This window comes from Poeciliopsis prolifica, unplaced genomic scaffold, assembly GCF_027474105.1.
Source record: "Poeciliopsis prolifica strain line A6 unplaced genomic scaffold, Auburn_PproV2 SCAFFOLD099, whole genome shotgun sequence".
In the NCBI taxonomy this organism is placed as follows: domain Eukaryota; kingdom Metazoa; phylum Chordata; class Actinopteri; order Cyprinodontiformes; family Poeciliidae; genus Poeciliopsis; species Poeciliopsis prolifica.
The window spans coordinates 1,135,690-1,142,744 of record NW_026562474.1 but is presented as its reverse complement, the minus strand read 5'-3'; positions in this window follow the sequence as shown (position 1 = coordinate 1,142,744).

Below are 7,055 nucleotides of genomic sequence, written 5' to 3'. Positions count from 1 at the left end.
CAGTAATTCAGATGAAAGTGCACAAGAGCTTCATCACTTTACAGCATCACTGTCTCTCCACAGCGTATTACCTTTAAATGAAGTCGATTTAGAGCAGGTAAACACCACAGTAGCACTCCCAAGCTGTATGTACCGATGAAAACAAAGAACAATCCGGATGAAGGCCGACCCCCTGCCTCATTAACCAGCATCTATCCTGCCCTATTAGCTGTAATGGAAAAGGTCCCTCAAGGTGGTAGTCCTTTTATTCCCTGGTTGCAGTGAAGAAAAGGCAACTATTTTCACACTTGCTGCCTCCATGACGGCTTCCCGCTCTGGTTAGCTGCCACAGATGGGGGCTGTTAGCCACCATTAGAGTTGTTTAATGGAAACCGGGGTTATCAGCAACAGTCAGAGCCTGAAAGCACTCAAACTTGTTATTTTCCCAAACAAGCAAAAGAAAAAAGATGTGTGCTTTGCTGTCACCAAGATAAAAATATAGAACCAGCTGCTTTCAAGGCGCTGCGCAGAGAAATCTGCTACTTGTTCCAGTTAAAAACCACCCACTGCTGTTACCTTTAGCTAACAGCCATCCTCACTTTCCAGAGGCAGTTACAGTTTGTAGCTCTTGTTTGTTTCAACAAAGCATTTCATTGGCAAAGTGATGTGGCTGACAAGGTCGGACCGTCAGGGAAAGAGGGAAGAGAGGGTCTTAAGAACACAAGTACAAAAATAGCTCACGCAGTCAGTCATAATGACGTACAAATGGCTGCTTTCCCAAAAAGACAAGGTCCCCTTCAATGACTACCTTCCTACAGTTTTTTTACTTACACCATTGAAAAAACCACCCACTGCTACAAGTACTGGAGAACATCATATGTACTTGTAGTATTTGTATTTTAAAGTTTTTCATATCAAGAGATTTTACTCTTTCTTTTGTTAAAGGGCCAGTGTTATGTATTTTCCTAGCTCATAATGCCATTTTATAGCACAGTGAAGTAACTATGGATTCACTTGCCAGAATCCAAGTGAAAGCACAGATTTTTTGGGGGGTGAAAAACATTTAACAAAATTTTTACCAGCGTTGCCTTCAGATGTAGCTCCTATAATGAACTCAGCAGATGTGCAGTTCCACCAGGTGTTTGCTAATTGCCTCTGGCTAGTCTGAAGGTGCTGAGTAGGGGAGTCCAGGGAAGGGATGCTCTGTAAAGCTGAAGTTTGGAAGCTTTGAAATGCAGAGCATTTCCAAAAGTCAAAACTTTTCTACCTTTGAAACTCAGAAATATCCTAGTTTCTTTTTATTGGGCAGAAGTTTACTCCTTTGTTTCTTTCAATCACTCTTACACTCTGTCATAGGGATTGATTGAAATTCAAAGGAGAGTGGGACAAAACATTAATTAGCAACATCAGATAACATGAGTAGAGACAAATATGGTTTTCCTCAGATTTTTCAGAGAGCAGAGGAAGCCAATTCCACCAGAGTTTACAACGACTTGTAGCAAAGCTGCTTATACTTAAACTTGGTATTTAGATTGGTATCAGTAATGCACACATCTATTAGACTATTCTTCTGCAACCGGTTATTGAAAACAGGACAGTTTTATCTGCTTCACCATTTACTGCTTAGATGGTACAATTAAGAACTGGAGATCTTCAACTCCTCAAACAAAAGCAAAATGTTTGACTTATGGACTGCATGATCACTGGATATACTATTTATTTTACTGTTTTTGGGATTATTTGACTAAAACCTAAGATCTGAGTGTTATTTATGTTCTCTCTGGCACGCAGTTTCATTTTCTTCACATATATATATTTTTTATTACCACAATTATTACAGTTACTTTGATTTATAGTAGCTTTTGAAAAGTAGTTTATATTCCTCATTTCACTGCAAAGAAAATCAAGTTTTATTACTTCTAGCTTCCAAAGTCATTTATTCTGGAAAAGTGTGAGGAGAAAAAAATGCTTCCACCGGCAGAAAAATCCTTTCCCTTGATAATCTATCAACCAAAACCTAAGGCACTGATTTATTTCTCAAAGGGTTCGGCACTTTATTATTGAGGTTTTGCATCACAGAGTAATAAATGGGCCATTTGCTTGTTATTAGGTCTTGAATTAAAAGAAATACAAACTCCAACACACAGTCCTCCTGTTTATTCTCAAAAACTTCTGCCAAAATGCACAAGCAGCATATTAGAAACTCTAAGAATGTCCTTCTGTCTTACACAGAAAATAAGAAAGGCAATAAAAAGTGCTGGTCTAATCCACTTAAAGCAACCAATCAGCTGGAAGTGTGAGGACTTGCTCAGAATACAACAACTTATTTTCTTGACGAGAACACTGCCTTTGCAATTGAAAGTAATGTTTTTAAAAACTATATAAAAATAAATTAATTAAAGGGACTTCCTCATACTTCAACCACCACAACATTTTAAACACATTCTAACAATTGATAGAATTGTTATGCTTTGTTGTATCCAGAAAGTTTTATTCTGCTTTGGAAAAGATCTCCATATCACAACAGTTTGTTAGAAGACAGATAATCTGTGAAAACATTGATCTTCTCCAACTCCTCCTCCCTCAACTTCTGCTGCTGTCTGAAGAAATGCACCGCAGATTGTTTGAGTCATACTGTACTGTCACAACATAGTCACAGTTTTAACAAATATGTGTTTGTTTTTCTATCAAAGTTACTGCAGCTTTAAGAATGTGCTTAAATGTAGACATGATTAAACTTTAAGTAGTTAGATTTCTCACGTTTTTACATTGATAAGGATTGAGCCCAACAATAGATGTTTCCATGGTGGTCCCATTTCCCTGAGGGGTTTCAAAGGTAACAACAGGTTTAATCAAACTGGGCCAAACACTTTGACCCACGATGTCAATCATTTGTTTCTTTTCCTGTCTCCATTTCACTGAAGCTGATTTTTTTAAGCTAATTTTCCCCCTAAATTAGATTTAAATTGTGTTTGGTAAACAACACTAAAGCCCTTAATGATTTGCACATGCAACGTGTTTATTTATCCCAGGAAAACCTATACAATGAACATTAACTGACTACTTCATTTCAGCTCAGCAGTTACAATCAGGATCTTTGAAAGGCGACACTTTGTTCAGAGCTAATTACGCAGTGGATGAAATCATTCTGCATTCTCACTTCAAACTGTTCCCTCGTCACTGTTTTGATGACTTGAAACAATGTATTCTGCCAAGTTGGCTCTTGTAAACATCATGTCCTCACCACCCTCACATAAACCATAACACACACACACACACACACCACACACACACACACACACACACACACACACACACACACACCCACACACACACACACACACACACACGCACGCACACGCACACACACACATGCACACACACACACACACACACACACACACACACCCACACACGCACGCACACACACACACACACACACACACACACACACACACGCACGCACACGCACACCCACACACATGCACACACACACACACACACACACACACACGCACGCGCACACACACACACACACACACACACATGCACACACACACACACACACACACAGCATTTCTTTCTATCTTCACAGGGACTTTGCATTGACTTGCATTCATTCATTCATATGGCCTCACCCCGACTTTCACCTCAAGCCTCATTTAAACTCCATTCACATCTTGGTCCTGAACCTGACCTCTGACACTAACACAGCATTTTTTCTTGTGCTCCCCACAAGGGGAAGTAGGTCCCCAAAACGTAGTTCATGTTAGAAAAATGGACCTCACATTGACACAAATACAATTATTTGATTTTCGGTCTATTAATTTACAGACCAAATTAATTAATATGTAATTAATTTACTTATTACTTTGCCCCTTTTACTTAGAAATAAGTGTGAAATTGGAAAAATTTTAAATGATTGCAAAAGAGAAAACTCTTCAAATGACACTTTCACTTTCTTTTTTGCTGTTACTTTAAGTATGTTTCACAAAATTACCTCAGGTTCCCAATAACACTGTGGTGTTAACTGGGCAGTATTTTGTGTTTTCCAGGCACATTGTGTCATTTTATAGCAAGTAACTATGTATGTTAATTTCAGTTTCTGATGGACTCTGACCCTAAAAAGCAGGACGGCCAGACAAACTGGGAGCACAATGTACAACCAAATCTGTTCTGATGCCTTCCAATGATTGGAAGGCATCAGAACAGATTTGGCTGTAATCCAACTCTCCTCTAACAGTTTAAGATATAGATAATCACAAAAGGACTGAATTTGCAAAGGTTAAAAAAAGATTCCTTGAGAAGCTGAATGATTTGCTGAGTGACAAACTTGGAAGCTCAGCTATTTTTGAGAAAGTAAGACTCTAGTCATTCACATTGACAGTTTGAGAATTTGAGGAAGCCTTCCTGATGTATCTCAAGAGAACTGTTTTAGATCTGTTCTTCTAGAAAGAAACATCTGAACAGATAAAAGACTTGCTTGACACACTGTACCTTGCAGACAGCTTTGAATTACCAGGCTGCATGCTTGGAGATAACTGAGGAGAAGGATTTTTACTCAGACTGCTGTCCCTTGGACCCAGCCCGCCTTACGCTGTACAAAATGTATGGATGATAATTCAAAGAAGTGTAGAAAAAATAGAAAAAATATAAACTAATCTTCTTCGGCATTTAATTCTGCTGAAAAAAAATAGCAGACAGCAGTCAGAAAGAGACGGGATGAGTGTCAAGGTCCTCAATTGCTCTTTTCTCCGTCCTTAGTGGAAAAGCCGAGATGACTGTGATAAACCCTTTTTTTAATACTGGAATTGAAAGAAAAGCAGAGAACAAAGCTGTCATCAGAGTAATTTGAACACAAATTGAAGAAGCGCCAAAAAGAAAGAAAAGAAAGTCCTTGACATTGCCACCAAATTGGACTGGAGTAAAGACTTGCTGCTGGCAGAAAGACTCTAAGTGGCAGGTTTTAGTTTCTGTGTCAGACATACTGCTGGTGTCTTTATGCATATGTTACCTTCAGATAACCGCTGAAAAGCCCTGGTCTGTAATTATAGTCTGCTGGCCTGTGTTAAAGGCAGAAATGTCAGTAGCACTTGGCAGCACATAGCCAAAGCAGTTTCTCCCAGACCCAGAATGTGGGCTGGATTTCTGCTTCAATGTCGTTTGTGGTGGGTGTGTTTGTTTACTTATTATGTCACATCTAATTTTGGGTGTGTGTGGTGGAGTGGATTTACTAAAGGCAGTGTTTGATGAACCCACCTATTTGGCCTGGAAGATTCAGCTTTGAAATCTTGCTTCTTTTATGGTGATAAAATCATTATTCCTGCTGCTATTCGTGAGATATCCAGGATGTTCTCAGTTGCTCTTCTCTTTATTTTTTTCCCGCTATTCAAGTCAACAACTTTTTTTAAATTTATTTTGTTCTCAGCAAAATAAGACTCATTACCACTTTTCACAAGCTACTGCTGGTAGCTGTTGTCAGGATTGAGGTTTAAGGGCAATTACTTTTTCACAAAGGATCAGGTAGGTTTGATAGCTTTTTTTCATCCCTCAGTAAATGGAGTCATTATTTGAAACTTGCTTTTTGTATTTACTCAATATATTTTATGAATGACAAAAAGGCAAAAACAGAAGACATCTGAAAGGCAGCAATATTTTTTAAAACACTAGGTGTTGTTTCAATGAATGTCCACATCCACTACTTTCTGCAGAGCAATACCATGACAGTTTGGCAGTTCAATTTTCTTTTGCAGCAAAGTGACGACGGCCCACCACCTACACACACCGGGCTGGGCTGCTCCGAGAATCACAACTGATCACAGGGCCTTTGTGCTTCCTGAGAGGAACCAGCTTGTATGAACTGAGGAGATATTTTCACACAGTAAGAAATTCTGTGAATTTATGAAGAAAAAATAAACTTCATGAAACATCCTGCAAAGGTTTGTGCTACAATGACAGTGAAAGAAGAACAAAAGTAAATCGACATCAGAAATGTTAAAATCATTCTTAAAAATACATTTAAGGTTTATGAAAACAAAAGGTCACAAATAACCACTGTGGTCACTTGATGCATAAAGATGCAAAGGTTTGTCCAGTTCTTTATATTATTCTTAATAAATATCAGCGTTAACCTAACTGAAACCACACACAGGAAAAGTATATAACTAAGTATATAAATAATGTATATAACTTGTGGATGCCAGGCTTTAGTCCCCACAAGGAGCAGTGGGGACTAAAAATACATGGCACACACACACGCACGCACACACACACTGAATGGCATCATTCACCTCTTACACTCAGACTCTTTCAAGACATATCAATACTCTTGTCATGTCAGCAGCAGTGATACACTTATCGGACTTCAAAGCCTTGAGGTCTTGCTCAACAACAAACAGTTGAAAAATGAAATCCTCTTGTTTGCTAAACTGCTTTGGATCGCATCGACCCGCTCCTGATTGATCACGTAGCCACTAAATGCCTCGCTGAGAGTTTGCACCTCTCCATGTTCTCCACATCCATCTCTTGGCCATGATTGTTAGCCCCTCAGCTCCCGCCAAGCACCTCCACTTCCACGATTACTCTCCTGGAAACACCGACAAGATGCACACACACAACACACACACACACACCCACACACACACACACACACCACACACACAAACACACACACGTACGCACACACACACACACACACACACGTACACACCACACACACACACACACACACACACACACACAAACAGAGGTGTTTTTATTTTTCATCATGGCAGAGTGATAACACCTGGGGATGAATTTAGGTGCACAACACTTTTCTTTTAATTTCTTTGCCTGCTTCTACTGCAAAAGTTGATTCTGGCCTTTGCGGCAACCTGCCACAACACAGTTCATCGCCTGTCTCCCTTTTCCTGAGTGTGTGCATCCTGGACTATTACTACTAACTACTGCAGGGCACAGTAGTTCAACTATTGATTTTTCCTCTCTGTTCATTGTCTTTCTCCACCACATCAAAACACACAATTGAGAACATTTGTCAGTTTTCTTTTGTTGAAGTTAAATTAAGAAGAAATTCACAT